This window comes from Canis aureus, chromosome 2 (assembly GCF_053574225.1).
Source record: "Canis aureus isolate CA01 chromosome 2, VMU_Caureus_v.1.0, whole genome shotgun sequence".
Classification (NCBI taxonomy): Eukaryota; Metazoa; Chordata; class Mammalia; order Carnivora; family Canidae; genus Canis; species Canis aureus.
In genome coordinates this window covers 17,202,602-17,223,386 of record NC_135612.1, presented here as the reverse complement: position 1 = coordinate 17,223,386, position 20,785 = coordinate 17,202,602, and the positions used below count along the sequence as shown (strand labels likewise).

Sequence of the window (20,785 nt, the reverse complement as noted above, 5' to 3'; positions counted from 1 at the left end):
TTGTGGCTCTCCTTTTTCTCTTCCACCATTTTCCCTCACACGTGTTCCAAACTGTGCTTGACTGGCTACCTCTCTCTGGCAGCCATTCCATTAACAAATTCTTTGGAATACTGACCTAAGTAGCCGCTCTCATTGCCTGTAAGTTACCAGCAGGAGGAAAGTGGTGGTTATTAAAAGTCAGCTAAGAAGTAAAAAATAGATTTTAAAGGCTGTGGACATGGAGGGGGGGAGGGGTCTTTGGAGTAGATCCAAACCAGGTTGGCCTGAATTGAGCAGCTATTAACTCTACAAAAGTTTTCTGAGAGAAAAGTTGCCATTCATATTTCAACTTAGAGAAGTCAAGAAGTTAGCCAAACAAGATGTAGATAATCAAGAACAACAGTTTGCAAACCTCAAGGAAACCATGGTGGAAAGGGGGGAAAATGGATATGAAAACCTCAGAGAAAAACCTAATCAAATCAGACTTCTTGAAGGTCCTGGCTCCTCATTCATGGAGTCAGTTACCCAGGCGATGAAAGTATTGAGCATCTATTCCATGTCATTTTTGATTCTGGCCTGGGGATACAAAAATAAATGAGCCATGATGTGATTTTCATATTTATGATCATTTAAAATACATTTTCTCACTTTAGATCACAACTTCCTGCTGAAAGCTAGTTTGATATAGGACTGGTCAAAATTGAAAGTTGTTTTAGGATTATTATCTTCTCTGTTTAGTGCTTTAGTCTTCAAATAATTCTTTTTCCTTCTTCAGATATTCAGTTTCTGACTTCACTTAAGTCTCATGTCAATGTGTACATAAAAACATGTTCTCCTAGGATGGATTCAACCTATTAAAGGGTAAACAAAGCAATTTATAGGCAAGGAATTAACATTAAAGACAAACAACAAAAGAAGGAATAAAATGAAATGACATAGAATAAGGTAGAAAATAAAATGAAGTGAGTTTCTAGTGGTACAGGTTAGCATATACTATGTTAGCATATATTTGTATACATATATTCAACTATATGTGTATATTAATTTATGCCAAAAATGCTTTCCTCCTTATGGTTATTTATATTTTACTTTGTTTCTAGAATGTTATTTACATCATTAGTGGATTATAGGAAATGATGGTGATGATTTTCATTTTTTAACAAATACCAAGAAGATACTGCCCTTTTTTTGCCTATACATAAGGTCATGGTCTCACAGTTTTTATTAGGAAAAGCTCAGCAATTTCTGTGAGACTTTCTTTATCTCAGAGAGATAAAAATAAGCATCTTTTCTGAGTATTTTTGAGTGGGGAAGAATCTTTAAAATGTCTAACAAGATTGCCTGGTTCTATTTTCCTAGGGTTTTTTATTTAGCTTTGATTAAGTCAAGACCGATCAGTCACTGATAAAGAGTCATGGAATATTTTGCAGGAGAGTAGGATGATTGATTTCTACAGAAATATGAGTAAAACTAATATATTTCAGTGATCCTTTGATTACAAAAACTGAAAAACTACCTTAAAATAAGAATGGGGCATTTTGATTTACGGAATTGAACAGCACAAAATAAAGTCAGATTCAGTACCCTACCAGGTCTATTGGCTCAATGTCATCAATAAATAGTGACTTGTTCGGCCTATGTTGTCTTTTTTTTTTTTTTTTTCTTTTGTGATTTTACTCTCAGGTGTGGCCTCTCATCATATAAGAAAAGTATCCACAGCTGTAGACTGATATATTTTCAGTTTAACAACTGCCTAAAAAGAGTGTTCTCTTCTAGTAATTTCAGCAAAATCCAGTAGACTTGATTAGCTCTAATTGGCCTTATTTGGGTTACATTTAAAAACCTGAAGGACGCCTTGGTGGCTCAGCAGTTGAGCATCTGCCTTCGGCTCAGGGCGTGATCCCAGTCTGAGGATCGAGTCCCGCATGGGGCTCCGTGTGAGGCGCCTGCTTCTCTTTCTTCCTACGTCCTTGCCTCCCTCTCTGTGTCTCTCATGAATAAATAAATAAAATCTTAAAAAAAAAAAACTGAGCAAATCACCATGTCCAGGAGGATGCTATGCCTACATATGACCAATTCAGTTATAGAACGAGGGAGAAGAAAAATCTGAATCATTCAAAGAAAACGAATATTTATGTTTCTGGGAAGATGGAGTAGATATACTTAGCAAGAGGAATACAAAAGTACAACTAATAACTTTGGCTATAATATGTAAAATATAAGGAGACAAAGATGGACAGAAGAAGGCAGACCAAGGAAGGATCTTGAGATTCCAAGGGAAGACAAAGTGATGAGTTCCCTGGGTTTTTTTTTTTTTTTTTTTTTTTTGACTTGATATACTTCAGATTGGCAACTGAAGAACTGGCAACCTGGGAAAAGGAAGGAGTACATAAAAGATATCTCAAGAAAAGGATAGTCTTTCTAGTCAAAGGATCACGAAATGGGCTGGCTGGCAGGACAAAACACTAGGGTATATCTTCTCTGTACAAGCCAAATGAAACATACCCACAAAAAGAAGACAAAACAGCAGAGGCTCCACACCCTCTCTCCCAGCAAAGGTGAAGTAGAGAGCCTGAATATACAACCTAGAAAGCAGTAATAAACACCACTTACCACTTACGATGTCAAGATGTCATTGTTGACAACCTTTTGGACTAGAGTTTGGTGAAGAACATTAGCCATGATACCAAAATATTGATCTAGGCAAGAAAAAGATAAATTGGGCTTAATCAAAATTAAAATCTTTTGTTTTGGGAAAGACCATGTTGACAGGATGAAAATATAAACTATAGGCAGGGGAAACTATTTATAAGGTGACAAAGGGATCATAAGTAAAATATTTAAAGAGCTCTCAAAACTCAAATAATCCAATTAGAAAATGGGCAAAAGATATGAAGAGATACTTCACTGAAGAGAGTATATAGATGGGAAATAAGCACATATTAAGATATGCATATCCTGAGCCAATAGGGAAATGTAAATGAAGGTGATGATGACATGTTGCTATCCCCTTCAATAACAGGTAAAATAAAAACTAGTACTAATATCAAATGCTGGTAGGGACGCAAGGAAAGTGGATCTCTTGTACATTTCTGATGGGAATATAAAATGGTAGAGATGATATAGAGTATAGTTTGGCAGTTTCTTAAAAACTAAACACACATTTACCATATGACCAAGCAATTTCACTTTTCTTCTTTTGACCAAGAAAATGGAAATTTATCTTCATAAAGACGTGTATATGATTGTTCCCAGCAGCTTTGTCTTAATAGTTCAAACCTGGAAACAAATAATTTTCCTTCAGTAGATGAATAGCCAAAAAAACTATGGTATATCCATCCACACTATGAAGTAGTACTCAGCAATAAAAAAGAATGCACAATGATACCTGTAACAACTTTGAGAGATTTCAATAATGTGCCGAGTGAAAAATTCAGGATTTTATGTGATCCTATCTAAATAGTACTCTAAAAACAATAAAAGTTATATAAATGGAAAATCAGTAGTTTCTAGGGTTTAGGGGTGATTTGGACACAGGAGTGGGTGTGACTGCAAGGGAATAGTAAGAATAAGATCTTTGTGGTTATGAATTAAATAGTATTATATATTGATTGTAGTAGTGGCTACACAACCCTACACATGTGATACAGTGATAGAGAGCTATACACACACATTGTACCAATGTTACATTCCTGTTTTGGATATTGCTCTACAGCCACGTACCATGTACTTACTGGAGGAAATGGTGCAAAAAGTACAGTGGACCTCTGGACTATCTTCGCAATTTCTTGTAAAATATAATTATTTCAAAGTATGTAAAAACTTTTTAAAAAGAAACAACAAACCCTGAAAGTCTGGTGATGCTATTTCAAGATGAAGGTAATTAGAGAAAACAAACCTATATCTACTACAGGGAAAAGACAAATTATTTGGTATTTGGTTTCTATCTATATTTACTTCCAAAGGAAATGATGTTACTTCATAAAATTAACAATTAAAAAAAAGATATAATTACTTTCATATTTGTTTTCCTTGAACTACAAAGCCAAATAATCATTTTAATTATGGTATTATGATAATTGCTATTATTATTGTTATTTTAGATTATCAACTTTCTTTTATAAAGTCAAATTTGAAAGAGAGAGGAAATGCTGCTTAGAAATCTTTGATACCAGTGTGCTCTTTCCAATTTGTCCAATTTAACATGCCTGCTATTTCTGTTCTTCTTTTCCCTCCAAGTGAAGTGTGTTAGTGGCAGTCACTAAATAATCATTTTATTTGCTTTTGTGAAATATGTCATAATCCAATGTGTAATGTGTTTTGAGAATAAAATGCTATTTCTGTGCATTTAAAAGTAAGGGAAAACAAGAGAGGATTCACTGTTTTACCAAATGATTAGCAAATTTTGATGAATTGGAATATTTTTCAAGTAGAAAATTTTAGATCAGAATTGATAGGCCTTTGGAAAAGTTTGTTATACCTTCTATATTCAGAAATCAATAAGAAACATTAAAAATAGTGTGCATTTTTTAATAGTAGTCACTATTTTTATCGTCTAAACATAGATTATATGTAGAATTTTCCTTGAACAGGCGGTATTGTTAAACTGGTGCACTGATCAGTTCCTAATGAAATTATTTTTAAAGTTAGTTTAGAGGCATTCCTAACCATCCAAGTCATTGCATAATTATATATATATATATATATATATATATATATATATATATATATATATATATAATTGGAGAAGCAGGCTCCATGCAGGGAGCCTGACGTGGGACTCGATTCCAGGTCTCCAGGATCACACCCCAGGCTGAAGGCGGCACTAAACCGCTGAGCCACCAGGGCTCCCCTAAAAAAAGTATATTAAAGAACTTAGAAAAAATAATCAAAAGGATTTGGTAAAATTTCAGATACCTTCAGAAAAATTTTTCACCAATATGTTCAGTTATCACACTACTCAAGCTTATACATATCTTTAGTTCTTATTTTATCATTCACAGATATCACTACTGAATGCCAGATTTCAATATTGTCAGGGTTCATGATTAAATGATGTAACATCCTCTTCCAAGTGGGCAGATTCGCTATTTGATAGTGGCCCTAGGAGAAAGGTACTAGAAATGTGTATCAATTAAGTTTTTATTGACTATTCATAAAAGCTTATAATAACCACCTGGATCCAGTAAACTGCACGGTGGGTATCCAACTCTATTTACCATCAACTCTGTAAACAATATGTATACTTTAATTTCAGGTTCACTAGCAAAAATTACCATCCAAAAATTGTACATCTTAGTGTTCCAAGCCAAAGTTAACAGAAGGCACAAGAAAGCAAGGAAATAGTGTACACTTAATTTTGGATCTTTCAAAATGAATAGCATTGTCTTAGAATCCCAAATACTTGAAAGAACTATTTACATTTTTCTGCTGACACATATGATGAATTCCAGCCTTCCATATAAGCCATCTTAATACAATGAACGAGAACAGTAGAATCTTTTCAAGTTGTTCAGACATTTATACTATAGTGCCAGAAGATAAGAACCTTGTAAAGTTTTCAAAATGTTAAAAAATCGTGATTTTTGTTAAATATTAAACATGTCAAGTATTTTATTTAACTCTTTCATTTAGGGATTGAGTAACGTGCTACAAACTGAGAATTTGACTTAGATTTATTACTACTGGACAGTGTTCATTTGCATTGTTAGGAACAAAAATCAGTTGTATTATCAGTTTTCTGGAATTTAATGGTTATACTATTTGTCAAACACAATTAAAAATGCACATGTTTATAGAATCAGATAATCCCCAGAGGCACCACTAGTCAATGTGATCATTGCATTTAAAAGATAATCAGTAAATCTTTTGTCTTTTTATTAAGTGTGACAGTTTCTCTTGACAACCTTGTCTCTTCACAGCTTATATAACCACACATAGAATTGTGCTTTGCTCAATATGTGATTTATATTTACCGAATGAATAGGTGAAAGAAGTCAAAGAAACTGGTAACACTTTTCCAAAACAAATGAAAAATCCAAAAAAAAAAAAAGAGAAAGACTTCTACTTTTAGAAGGTACAAGTTATTTTAGTGGTCATTTATCATAAATATCAGGTATGTAATATATCATAATTATAGATATCTATGTTAGAATTAGTCATACTGAAGTTTGGCTCATTTAGCAATTGTTTTATTATCTAAAGTCTTTAACTGATAAAACCCTTTCAAGCCCATAGTTTATATTATACTAACAATAACATACCTGGTCAGAAATCATGTATCTTTGTTCATCTTTTGCCTTTCTCTTTCTGAGTTTCAGAGCCATTGAGGTCAAATGCAGTCACATCCTTTCAAATAGGAATTTTTCCTTCAAAAAGTTCAAACAATTTTGCATTGAACTTTCATTTCTTAATTAGAGAAATCAAAAGAAGAGGGAGACAGGAACAAGAGGGAAGTAAGATAAAGTAGGGGAAAATGAAGGCTTATTGATTAAGGTTTAATCAGAAAGTCTCTCTATACTTCTCTGTTTAATTCTCTTCTCGAGATAACTCAATATTTTAGATACTAAATAAATTCACAACATGGGTTTAATTGAAATTTTTTTAGTATGCATTTAACAAAGTCACTTTGGGTGGATTTTATGAACTGCAAATTGACTGAATAAGTGAATACAGGCAAAATACACATTTGCCATCAGGCAGTTACCTATCACAATGTCTTACGTATATGTGAATCAAGTGAATGTGTTAAGATTGTGTTTTGAATTTGAATTTGAAAGTCCATCCATTTGAATAATTTTAAAAAATAAGCAAAGATAATGCTTTGTGATGGGTACTTTTTGCATAATATAAGTTTCAGGATTTGTAGAAGTGTTGTCTAAATCTATGATAAAGGGTAGCACTATATTTTTAAAGATCATATTCCCCTAGAATATCATATGTACCATATGATTGAACTAGATTTTTTTTCAGACATGATGTACTTTCTTCTTCAAAAATGCTGTATAATAATCATTATCCACTAAGTATCGTCGTGGAGAGGGAGATTTTAAATAGCAATTACTATTACTTCAGATTCATTAAATAATTAAGGGTTGTTGAATGAAAGTGGTAGGTATAATTTTTCAAAAGTAAATCTTTAATATAGGTAAATTCTGAAGAGTATATTTACATGTGGAAAATGAAAAAGAAATGTTTTTCTCTGATAAGATGATATGTTTCTTTTATTTATAAACTGCTAGGGATAACTTTTACATTTTGATCATCATGAGCACTTATTATTCACAATAAAACATCAAACAACCTTGTGAAGAGACAAAAGACTATAAAAGAAGTCTTTTACACATTGATTTTTATAAAAGCATTTTTCCTGTAGAATCGATAGATGCATAAAGGAATAAAAGACAACTGATTTTAGAGTATGAAAAGGGAGTTTATGAAGAGCTGGTCTCCAACTGCAGTATATTAATACTCCTTTGGGCATTCGTGCAGGGATTTAGGTGTTAAATGAAATCCTTTAGAAATTTTGAGTTAATCCGTGTTTTCTGTAGATGTTATTGTATTTTACTACTTATTTGAATCATAACTATAACTTGGACTTTGAATTGTCATATGTAGAAAGTTGAATTGAAGGAAAGAATCAAGAATCTATTTTTTAGGGATGCCTGGGTGGCTCAGCGGTTGAGCATCTGCCTTCCACTCAGGGCATGATCCCGGGGTCCTGGGGGTCCCACATTGGGCTCCACATAGGGAGCCTGCTATCCCTCTGCCTAAGTCTATGCCTCTTACTCTGTATCTCTTGTGAATGAATGAATGAATGGATGAATGAATGAATGAATTTTAAAAAAAGATCTTTTATTCAGAGTTGTCAGAGCACTGGAGATCATGTATCTTTTAAAATATTCTTGAAATATTGATACAGTTTAAGAAATATACTAAAACTGCATTATAAATAATGGTTGAAATAAATTTGAATTATATTGCTTAAAATATTAAGAATCTACTAATATTTATCTTTATATTTGTTCACAAAAATATTTAAGAACAAAAAATTACTTTGTTGAAATGCAATTGTACTTTATAGTATTAAAGTTAAGGGACAGACCCATAAAACTTGAAATCTAAAAATTGTAAGCTACATTCATACGGTCCCAGTTCCTTTACCTGCATTCAACTTTGTGGGGTTATATAGGTTCTATTTATATAGAATAAGCCTCTAGACAAGCACTAAACTCCAGATTAAAAAGGAAACAGGTGCCTTTGATCCTCCATTACATTTATATTTTTGATTAATCAAATTAGTCATCTTTCCCTTAAGATCTGTTCCTTCTACATTCCGTATTTTGGAATTCCATATTTTGTGATATTTCCATGTTCCTCTTAGGCAAGCCAATAGTAGTTTTGGGGTAATTAGTCCTCTGACATTCTGACTCTCATTTTATCTAGGCCAGGTCCTTTGTATTTTATTTTCACAGGCTTCACAGTTCCATCTGTTTCAATTCTACACTATTCTCTACTAATCTTGCTTTGTTAGGACTTTTGTGTGTCACCTGAAGTTTAGTAGTTTAATTCATCTCCCCACCTCCAATATCAGTACATCTTTCAATCTGCTAACAGATTTAGATATGATTATGTTACTTCTCAGCCCCTAAATCTAATGGGTATACCTGCTGTTCAGAGAATAAAATATTTTGATGTATCATTTAGATTTCCCTAAGACCTGATCCTTGTCTATCTTTGTAGCTTTTTCTCCCACTCTACCCATTTACTATAAGTCCTATTCGTATATATATATGAATATATATGTGAATAGCTTACATATATATATATATATATATATATAGAGAGAGAGAGAGAGAGAGAGAGAGAGAGATGTGAGATATCTATATCTATATATCACACATCTTCTTTATCCATTCATCTATTGAAGGACATTGTGGCTCCTTCCACAGTTTGGCTATTGTGAACATTGCTGCTATAAACATTGGGGTGCAGGTATCCTGTTGTTTCACTATATCTATATCTTTGGGTAAATCCCCAATAATGCAATTGCTGGGTCGTAAGGTAGTTTTATTTTCAACTTGTTGAGGAATCTCCACAAAGTTTTCAAGAGTGGCTGCACGAGCTAGCATTCCCACCAACAGTGCGAGAGGGTTCCCCTTTCTTCTCATCCTCACCAACATTTGTTGTTTCCTGTCTTGTTGATTTTCACCATTCTCACTGGTGTGAGTTGTTATCTCATTGTGGTTTTGACTTGTATTTCCCTGATGGCAAGTGATGTGGAGCATTTTTTCATGTGCTTATTGGCCATGTGTGTAGATCTTTGGAGTCTGTCCATGTCTTCTGCCCATTTTTTGACTGGATTGTTTGTTTCTTGGATGTTGAGTTTGGTAAGTTTTTTATAGGTCTTGGATACTAGCCCTTTATCTGATAGGTCATTTGCAAATAGTTTCTCCCATTCTGTAGGTTGCCTTTTGGTTTTGTTGACTGTTTCTTTTGTTGTGTGGTAGACTTTTCCCTAATGAAGTCCCAATAGTTCATTATCGCTTTTGTTTCCCTTGCCTTTATAAGTGTGTCTTCCAAGAAGTTGCTGTGGCCAATTTCAAAAAGGTTGTTGCCTATATTCTTCTCTAGGATTTTGACATTTCCTATCTGACATTTAGGTCTTTCATCCATTTTGAGTTTATCTTTGTGTCTGGTGTAAGAGAATGGTCCAGTTTAATTCTCCTGAATGTGGCTGTCCAATTTTCCCAGCTTCATTTATTGAAGAGACTGTCCTTTTTCCAGTGGATGGTCTTTCCTGCTTTGTCAAATATTAGTTGGCCATAGAGTTGAGGGCCCATTTCTGGATTCTCTATTCCGTTCCATTGATCTATGTGTCTTTTTTATGCCAGTGCCACACTGTCTTGATGATCACAGCTTTGTAGTACAGCTTGAAGTCAGGCATTGTGATGTCCCCAGCTTTGGTTTTCCTCTTCAACTTTTCTCTGACTATTCAGAATCTTTCTGATTCCATATAAATCCCTTAACTTTTGCTTCTTGGGAGGTTTTTAATGACTGCTTCAATTTCCTTGCTGGTTATTGGTCTATTCAGGTTTTTTTATTTCTTCCTTTTTCAGTTTTGGTAATTTGTAGGTTTCCCAGAATGCATCCATTTCTTCCAGATTGCCTAATATATTGGCATATAGTTGCTCTTAATACATTTTTAAAATTGTTTGTATTTCCTTGGTCATCTCTCCTCTTTCATTCATGATTTTATTAATTTGAGTCTCTTTTTCTTTTTAATAAGTCTGGCCAGGTGCTTGTCTATCTTATTAATTCTTTCAAAGAACCAGCTCCTTGTTTCATTGATCTGTTCTATAGTTCTTATGATCTCTATTTCATTGAGTTCTGCTCTGCCCTAATCTTATTATTTCTCTTCTGTTTGTTCTGGGCTTTATTTGCTGTTCTTTCTCCAGTTCCTTTAGGTGTGAGGTTAACTTGTGTATTTGAGATTTTTCCAATTTTTTGACGGAGGCTTATATTGAAATGTACTTCCCTCTTAGGACCGCCTTTGTTATAGCCCAAAGATTTTGAACAGTGGGGCTTTCAATCTTGTTAGTTTGCATGAATCTTTTTAATTCTTTTCTAATTTCCTAGTTGACTCATTCATTTTTTAGTAGGATGCTCTTTAACCTCCAAGTGTTTGAGTTCCTTCCAAATTTCCTCTTATGATTAAGCTCTAGTTTCAAAGCATTGTGCTATGAAAATATTTACAGAATAATCCCAATCTTTTGGTATCAGTTGAGACCTCACTTGTGACCCAGTATGTGGTCTATTCTGGAGACAGTTCCATATACATTTGAGAAGAATGTGTATCCTGCTTGTTGGATTGGGTGGAATGTTCTGTATATATTTGTGAAGTCCATTTGGTCCAGTGTGTCACTCAAAGCCCTTGTTTCTCTGCTAATCTTCTGCTAAGAAGATCTGACTTTGGCAGAGGGCAGAGTGTTGAAGTCTTCTACTATTAATGTATCATTATCTATGTGTCTCTTTGGTTATTAATTGGTTGATATAATTAGCTCTTCCCACTTTAGGGGCATATATACTCATAATTGTTAGGTCTTCTTGTTGGATATACCCTTTAAGTATGACATAGTGTCCCTCTTTATCTCTTAGTAAAGTCTTTGGTTTAAAATCTAATTTATCTTTTATGAGGATTGCTACTCCAGCTTTCTTTTGAGGTCCACTTGTATGGTAAATGATGCTCTACTTCCTCAGTTTCAGTCTGAAGGTGTCCTTAGGTCTTAAATGAGTCTCCTGTAGATAGCAGGAGATATCTACTATCTACTTTTTTATCTAGCCTGATACCCTGTCTTTTGACTGAATCATTTAGTCTATTCATGTTCAGAGTAACTGTTGAAGGATATGAATTTAGTGTCATAGTATAACCTTGTACAGTCCCTGTTTCTTCAGATTGTTTCTTTGGGCTCCCTCTTTGCTTATTGGGGTCCCCCTTAATATTTTTTGCAGGGCTGTTTAGTGAATACACATTATTTCAGTTTATGTCTATCCTGGAAGCTCTTTCTCTTTCCTTCTATTCTGAATGACAGCCTTGCTGAATAAAGTATTCTTGGCTACATGATTTTCTCATTTAGTACCTGGAATATGTCATGCCAGCTCCTTCTGGCCTGCCAGGTCTCTGTAGATAGGTCTGCTGTTAATCTGATATTTCTCCCCATATATGTTAGGAATCTCTTGTCTTGAGCTGTTTTTAGGATTTTCTTTTTATCTTTGAAATTTGCAAGCTTCATATTTTATGTCAGAGTGTTGATCAGTTTTTGTTGATTTTTTTTGGCAGGGGAGGGTTCCTGTCTCCCTCTCCACACCCTCTGGAATCCCAATTAGTTGGATGTTCTTCTTCTCTAAACTATCACTTAATTCTTAGAGGCTCTACTCATGGGCTCTTAGGTTTTTTTCCTCTCTTTTCCTTAGCTTCCTTCCTTTCCATCAACTTGTCTTCTATGTCACTTACTTTCTCTTCTGCCTTACGTACCCTAGTTGTTAGAGCATCCAATTTAGACTATATCTCAGTTAAAGTACTTTTAATTTTGGCCTAGTTATATGTCATTCCTGCAGTATAAGATTCTCTAAAGTGTTTTGTGCTTTTTCAAGATTCACCGGTAATTTTATAATTGTAATCCTGAATTCTATCTCTGACATCTTACTTAAATCCATATCCATCCGATCTGTGGCAGTGAGTGTTACCTCTGGTTCTTTCTTCTGTGTTGAATTCTTCCTTCTAGTCATTTTATCCAATGCAGAATGACTGTAGGAGTGAGCAGAGTCAAAAATATCAACCACAACCAAGCAAAATACACACTTGCAAGAAGTGGTCACTTTTCTATTTGTAGCATTCCAGCTGTTCTCTCTTTACCTCTAAGGTTGAATTCATAGGTGTTCAGGATGGTTTGAAAGTTATCTAGCTAAATTTGGGAGACCAGATGAAATGAGGACCCCTACTCTTCCACCATCTTCCCTCTCTCCTTTATATCCTATTCTTAAATAATTCAGTGGTCCTGGAATGGAATGTATTCCTTCTACCACAGTTTCAAAGAAAATGTTCTCTTATTAGCCTCAAAATCAAGCAGTGTAGTAATTTTAGAATTTAAGCTAATAAATAGATGAATGCATGATACTTTGTTTTTTTTCATGATACTGTTTTAAGAGAAAAAATCTTCAGGGACATAACATCTAATCACATTAACAAAATATATTGGAAAATGCACAAAATTATGTTAAGTTAGTTTTGTTCTAAATAGCATGAGCCTGTAGATGACTGATGAAATGTAGATGCCCTAATACCAAATAATTGAAAACCTTGAGCTTCAGGGTTCAAGATAAAAGTGAAAAAGTATATGAAAAACATGTCAGGTGACTCTATTTATTTGTCAATTTTTCATATTACTTGAATAAATGCATTTTGTAATAGTTTTGGTAATTCTTCCTTTAAAAAGTTTTTAGAAAGTCATTAAATACAGTTATATAATAGTCTGCATGAAATTTCACAAACTTTAGGAGACTCCATTTTACAAAAAGTGAAGTATGCTTGAAAGGTTTTTTCATTTATGTTCTTTGTTGAGTAAAATATTAACTTTAAAAGTTAATAACTTACTTTTTTGTTAAATATCTAAAGTCATTTATTGACATTCTTTTGATGATTGAATATTTTGTCCTAGGCAAGTAAAAAGAAGATAAATAGCTATGATGATTTTAACATTATTCAAAATACATGAGAAAATAAGTGAAGTGTCAAAAAAAAGATTGAATAGGAAAGATATATCAATGAGAGAAAATATTTTTAGTCTTCTTAGAATATTATACAATGGAAAGTAAATGAAAGATTTGAAAAACAAAAATGACAGCATTCTTTTCATAAGATGTTGAAAACAAGAAAATGAAAACAAAAGAAGGGGAAAATAACTGTCTTAATTTTTTTTTCTCTCTTAAACTGTCATGAAAATGTGAGAATAGTAATCAGAGATTTTAAGTCATGGGAAGAAATAAAGTAAACATGCTTTTAAAGCATCAAAATATTTATTTTACATATTTTAATGAAGGAACAACTATTGTATGATTTATATTAGACATAGAAACTTAAAGTTTTAAACATTATGATTTTTTTTTACTATTTGTGCCATTTGCTTTGGGCCTAAGTTTTTATTTTTAAACCTTGAGTATAAGTTGGATGTGGGGCTTAAAATACATTAAATTTGAAATTTATGCTGCTCAGCTAAATGTAACATAATATGATTAAAAATGATTAAAAATGGACAAAAATATGTCTTTAATCAAGTCATAATTCTTAGGTGAAGTAGATAAATAAATATTAATATGAAAGACATTTCAAATTTACATAGGAAGTATATCAGTTGGAAATTAAAATAAATGTTGGAAATAATACATTCAGTATTTCATTCACTTAGGAAAATTTTTTCATGGTCAGTATGTGGCAGGCACTGTGTTAAACACTGACAATGCCAGCTCCCATGTATATGTATGCTCACACATACCCATGTTATGTATTTTCATACACACAGAAGTGCACATGCACAAATAAACACACATTTCACTTTTCCCTCTTATAGTAATGCATGTATGCAGACATGCTGGCATACACAAATATGCACATGCATGTTGACACACTCATATTTAGTGCATATGTGTATATCTGCACACATATACTGAAGCATACATTAATACTTTCCTCTATACAAAAATACACATTTGCACTCACAAAACCACAATTTAGGGGGTCCCGGGGTAGCTCAGCAGTTTGGTGCCTGCCTTTGGCCCAGGGCGTGATCCTGGGGACCCAAGATCGAGTCCCAAATCAGTCTCCCAGCATGCTTCTCCCTCTGTCTGTGTCTCTGCCTGCCCCCCTCCCACCCCGTGTCTTTCATGAACGAATAAGTAAATAAATAAAATCTAAAAAAACAAAAACAAACAAAATACCACAATTTGGATTAAGTACTATAATGGAGTACACACAGAGTGAGCTATGTATTATATAATAACAGTTCATAATATGGGTTAGTATTTAAAATTAAAAAATAAAATTAAAATTAAAAAAAATTTTTAAAAAGATTTTAAAATTAAAGAAAAACCCCACAGAACCATGTAGTGTAGTTTGTTTTCTTTTGATATCATGACACAAAAATATCATATTTGTCATATTTATGTAATAAATCCTTGTTGGTTAAGTAAAGTTAAATATTTGTAAAAAGTTAAGGAATTTTCAGACTTTTTTATAACAAATATTCCAAAGTACATTACCTTTTTTAACTTAGAAAACTCTTTTTGCTGATTTTTCCTCTGACCAATGTCCCAGGGTTAAATGTCAATTCAAAATCAAGAAAAAAAATAGATCTAATGAGAAAAACAGTAAATAGTCTTTCCCCACGCATAACTTCATTATGACAATAAACTTCATTATGATAATAGAAGTATTTGCAGTACTAGATGAAATTACTCAACTTTAACCAGTTTTTTCATGGGCTCCCATGACAAAGTACCACAAATTGTGTGTCTTTAACAGAAATTTATTTTCTTTCAATTCTGGAGACCAGAAATCTAAGAGCAAGGTTTGAGCAGGATTAATTTTCTCAGATGCCTTTGCGCTTTGCTCTCTCCATTCTTGTTGACTCTTTTCTTGTTTTCCAGTGGTCTGCCCTCTGTTTGAATCTGTATCCTAATCTCCTATTTTTATAAGTACATAAACTGTATTGGATTATGGTCCACCCTACTAACTTTATTTTACTGTAATTCTTAAAAAACAGTCTCCAAATATAGTCACGTTCTAAAGTACTGGGGATTAGGACTTCCTCATAGGAATTTTGAGGGGGAAGTAATTCAGCTTATAACACATTGAGTTTCAGAATATACTAATACTGTACCTAGATCTAGCTTCAGTTAGTTGAATTGAAACAACAACAACAACAAAAAACCTTTCAAGTTCTATTATATCAAAATTATTCAAATGTTTCTTTTTTTTTCTTTTTTTTTTTTTTAGTTTGGAGTTCTACATAATTGAGTCAATGTATAATATGTTTAATTAATGTATATTATGCATTTAGAAAATAAAGATGCAACTTATTTTCTATTCAATAAGTTTTTTGATCCACATCAGATATTGTTTTATTAACTAAAGTCGATAGCAATGTCAGGAATCCTTTCCTCTAGGTTTTCTTCTAATTGTTTTATGGCATCCTTTTATATTTATTTTTTTTTAAAGATTTTATTTATTTATTCATAGACAGAGAGGCAGAAGGAAGAGAAGCAGGCTCCATGCAGGGAGCCCAATGCGTGACTCCATCCTAGGTCTCCAGGATCACACCCCAGGCTGCAGGCGGCGCCAAACCGCTGCGCCACCAGGGCTGCCCATCCTTTTATGTTTAAATCGGTTTTTTTTTTTTTTTTTTTAACATTTAAATCATTATCCCATTTTGAGTTGGTTTTTGTATATATAGAGAGGTAGGAGTCCAGTTTCCTTCTTCTGCATGTAGAAAACCATTTTTACAACCAACATTTATTAAAAAGAGACAATCCTTTTCCCATTGTGTGGTCCTTGCTCTTGACAACTTTGTCAAAGAATTAGTGATCATAAATACAAAGATTTATTTCTGTGCTGTCTGTTCCATTCCATTGAACTTTGTGTCTGTTTTTGTGCTGGTACCATACTATTTTGATTACTTTAGCTTTATAATATATTGAAATCATAAAGTCTCATGTATCAACTTTGCGTATCTTGCTAAAGATTACATCAGATTTTGGGGTATTTATTGTTCATACAAATTTTAGGAATTTTTTTCTATTTCTGCGAAAAATTCCATTGGACTTTTGATAGAGATTCCAATAAATCTGTATATTATTTTGGACAATGTGGACATTTTAACAATATCAATTCTTCCAGTTAATGGGCATGGAATACCTCCATTTGCATCTTCTATTCTTTTTATCAATGTTATATACTTTTCTATATGTCAATCTTTTACTTCCTTGATTAATTTATTGCTCAGTATTTTTTTATGCTATTGTAAATGACATTATTTTCTTTTTTTCTGATAAATTGTATTTTCAATCTTTTTTTTTCTATTTTGATATTGTATCCTGCAACTATTGAGTTTATTTATCAATTCTAACAGTTTTTTGGTAAAATATTGAGAGTTTTCCCTACATAAGATGATGTCTATAAATAAATGTTTTTACTTCTCCCTTTCTGATTTGGATGACTTTTATTTCTTTTACTTGATTAATTGCTCTAACTAGGACTTCCTGTACTGTGTTGAAATTGAGTAGTAAGAGTGGGAATCTTTGTCTTGTTTCTTAGAGGAACACCTTAGAGGAATGGCTAGCAGCTTTTCAACATTGAGTATGATGTTAGCAATGGGCTTGTCATATACAGCTTTTAATATGTTGAGATATATTTCTAATATGCCTAATATATTGAGGGCTCAATCATTAAAGGATGTTGTTTACTAATTCAAATTCCTTACTAGTAATTGGTCTTTCTGAATTTTCTATTTCTTCATAATTCAGTCTTAGTAGGTTGCATATTTCCAGGGATTTATCCATTACTTTTAGGTTATCCAATTTCTTGGTGTAGAATTGTTCATAGTTTCTTAAGATCTTTTGTATTACTGTGTTATCAGTTGAAACATCTCTTTCTTTTCTAATTTTGTTTGAGGCTCTTTTATTTTTAAGGAAGTGCCTAGAGTTTTTTTATTTATTTTTTTCTCTCCAAGTTTTTATTTAAATATCAGTTAACATATAGTATAATAATAGTTTCAGGTATAGAATTTAGTGATTCATCACTTAAATACAACACGCACTGTTCCTCACAAAAAAGAGCCATCCTTAATCCCCATCACCTATTTAAACCATCCTCCATCCCCATACTTCACCTCCCTCCCCTCTAGTAGCCATTAATTTGTTCTCTCTAGTTAAGAGTCTTGAGGCTTCTCTTTTCTTCTTACTCTAGCCAAAGGTATGTCAATATTGTGTATATTTTCAAAAATAAACAGGGCACCTGGGTGGCTCACATGGTTAGGTGTCTGCCTTTGGCTCAGGTCATGATCCCAGAGTCCCGGGATGGAGCCCCATGTCCAGCTCCCCGCTCAGGGAGAGTCTGCCTCTCCCTCTCCCTCTGTCCCTCCCCTGCTCCTTTTCTTTCTCTTTCTCTCTCACACACACTCTGTACCTCAAATAAATGAATAAAATCTTTAAAAAAACAAAAGGCCCCAAACCACACACACACACACACACACACACACACACACACACACAAACCCTCTTAATTTTGTTGAACTTTTCTATTAACTTCAGTCTCTTTTTCATTTGTATCTGCATTGATCTTATTTCCCTCCTTCTACTAACTTTGAGCTTAGTTTGCTTTTCTGTTTCCATGAGGTATAAAGTTAGGTTAAGATAATCTTATATCTTAAACTAAGTATTAATTACTATGAATTTTTTTCTTAAAACGGCTATTGTTGCATTCTGTAAGATATGTTGTATTTTCATTGGTCTCAAGATATATTTTTATTTCTGTTGATTTTTTTATTTGAACCATTAGTTGTTGGGGAGCATGTTCTTTAATCTCCCCATATTTGCAAGTTTTGCAGATTTCTTCCTGTTAGTGAATTATAGTTTCATACTGTTGTGATTGGAAAAGTTGCTTGATATAATTTCAGTTATCTTAAGTTTATTCAGTCTTATCTGGTTGCCTAACATATTATCTATTTTGGAGAATATTTTGTGTGAAATTGAGGATATGAGTTGTGCTACTGTTGGATGAAATGTTCTGTATATGTCTGTTAGGTCTATTTGATCTAACAAATAGTTCAAATCCTTTGTTTTCTTATTGGTTGTTTGGAAGATCTATTCATTGTTGAAAATGGAATTTTGAAGTCCCTTACTATTACTCTATCACTGCCTATTACTCCCTTCCAATTTTTTGGTATTCGCTTTATACATTCAGGTGCTCTGATGTTGGGTGCATAAATATTTATAATTGTTATATCTCATTGATAAATTAACCTCTTTGTCCTTATATAATGATCTTCTTGTTACAGTTTTTGACTTAAAAATCTATTTTGTCAAGAAAAGTCCATTTTGTCTGATATAACTGTAGTTACCCCTTTACTCTTCTGATTTGCATCTGTGTCAAGTATTTTCCATCTTTTCACCTTCAGCCCATACCCTTTTTAAAGCTGAAGTGAGTATCTTTACACAGCCTATAGTTGAGGTCCTTCTCCCTTTTTTTTTTTTTTTTTTTTTATCATTCATCCACTCTTTGTCTTCTGACTGGAGATTTTAATCCATTTAAATTTAAAATGATAACTTATAGGTAAGAGCTTGCTATTGTCATTTCTTTAATTGTTTTCTGGTGTTTCATAGATCCTTTGTTCCTTTCTATCTTCCTTTTTATTGATTAATTTACTGATTTGATGAGTTACTGCTTTGATTTCTTTATCTTTTGTGTATCTAATGCAGGTTTTGCTTTGTAGTTACCATAAGGTTTATATAAAACATCTGGTTGTTAAAACAGTCTATTTTAAGCTGATAACAACTTACCTTTGCCTACAAAATCTATATATTTTTAATTGTTGTAATTCTTGCTATTCATTCATTTATTCATTATATGTTAAGATATTCAGACTTAGTAGCAGATATTTACTGCTACTGGAAGAACATTTCACTGATAACTATTTTAACTCACCTTCCTGTTTCATTTCCTTTCTTTTTTTCTTCCCATAATTTCTTTCTAAAGATTTTTTTCTGTTAAATATAACTCACCTTTCCCCCCATATTTTATATCTTCCTACAGAAGATAACTGATCCCCACATTTGTTGTACATACACCCTTAGACATATTAAATACCATCTTCAGGTATGTGAAGGCCCATGATACTAAAGATGTTAACCTCATGCTAGGTTAGAATAAATACTCTTCCATTAGTAAAAACCATCTGTCTTGCAGATTACATATAAAATTATTTTTTAAAGTCTTCCCTGACATATATAACTAAAGGTAATAAAGAATTTCTAAATTGTAGTCAATAGAAGTCCTTTATTCATATTCCATTTTATTGATGAAGAAACTGAGGCTCTAATCTATGTAACTTTACTAATAGCAGTAAGTACTATGTGCACTGTTCTTAACAAGCATCATTATCATAACATCATCCCCATTTTTACCGATGTGAAAACTGAAGAACACTAACCTAACTTATTTAGGGTCCTATCACTGGCCAGTGGTAAATCAGAGAATTGAATTCATGAAATCTGTCACATAACTCTGTGCTCAAAATGCTATGCAGTCTTATGTATCTTTATACTTTCATTCAAATGCTCTTTCTCTTACCCAATAGTTATCTTATATGTCACCTGGAAAATAAAACAAAAACAACTTACTAAATGAGATACTGATTACATTTCTCCCCCTTCTACTTGGGAAACATCATTAATAAAATTCAGGTGAGTTGTAGCTAGCCGTGGAACACATAAATGACAATTCCTAAAAGGGATCTTTAATGTCTTTATGTAGCTGATAATTCAAGAAGAGAAAAGACCCAACTTTCTAGAAAGAAAGCAATATATGTTTTACTATTTATTTTAAATACACATAAGGGAATTAAAAGAATTGGACTTTAAAGCTAAATATGAGTATAGTTTCTCCTTTCAAAGAAATAATAGGACCAATTACTCTTATAAATATTATAGCTCTTAAAAATGTTACACACTGTGTATGCTATGAAAGGTCACCTTTATCCAGGGCCTATTAACATATACTTAAGTAATATTTATGCCAGTTCAAGTGATCAAGGTGAAAACGACATCTAAATTCACCAGTTGACTTTGACAGAAATTCTCCCACCTAAATATATATTTTTTTGATTGCTTATTCACCTAAGGTTGTTTTGGTGTACTAACCTTGGCTTGTTTCTCTCTTTTAGTTACACTGCATTCTCTAATGCTGTGGCAATCAGAATAATTATAATTCATAACTTCTGATAGGCAGAGTCAATTTCTTATTTGGGTCCTGGCTGACAATGGCTGCTGCAGGCATTTTATCATGAAAGCTGTCTTTCCACCTCTTTATACTAAGAAGTAACTCAGGGATTCCTGTTCAACTATAACAGTGGGTAAGCTTGAATGAGTTGTCAATTTTTATTATGCCGATTCTGCATAAAATGTTCAAGGAGAAGAAAGTACTTCCATTATGGAAAGCAAAATTACAATGGAAAAACGTATTTTCATCTTTGTTATT

The 20,785-nt window shown here is 32.9% G+C and overlaps 2 long non-coding RNA genes across 3 annotated transcripts in view; one reads left to right on the top strand and one right to left on the bottom strand.

The window, feature by feature from the left end:
• LOC144293684 (uncharacterized) overlaps positions 1–20,785 on the top strand; it is a 111,417-nt gene that overhangs the window by 47,218 nt on the left and 43,414 nt on the right. The window lies entirely within an intron of this gene.
• LOC144293683 (uncharacterized) lies at positions 568–14,830 on the bottom strand. 2 transcript variants are annotated; one of them, XR_013360917.1, is made up of 4 exons: positions 14,794–14,830; positions 3,148–3,258; positions 2,593–2,678; positions 568–830 (listed from the first exon to the last, which is right to left on the bottom strand). It is a non-coding gene; the product is annotated as an uncharacterized LOC144293683 (long non-coding RNA). The 2 variants fall into 2 exon arrangements; XR_013360916.1 differs by lacking the exon at positions 14,794–14,830 and adding an exon at positions 6,243–6,364 and having other exon boundaries at positions 569–830.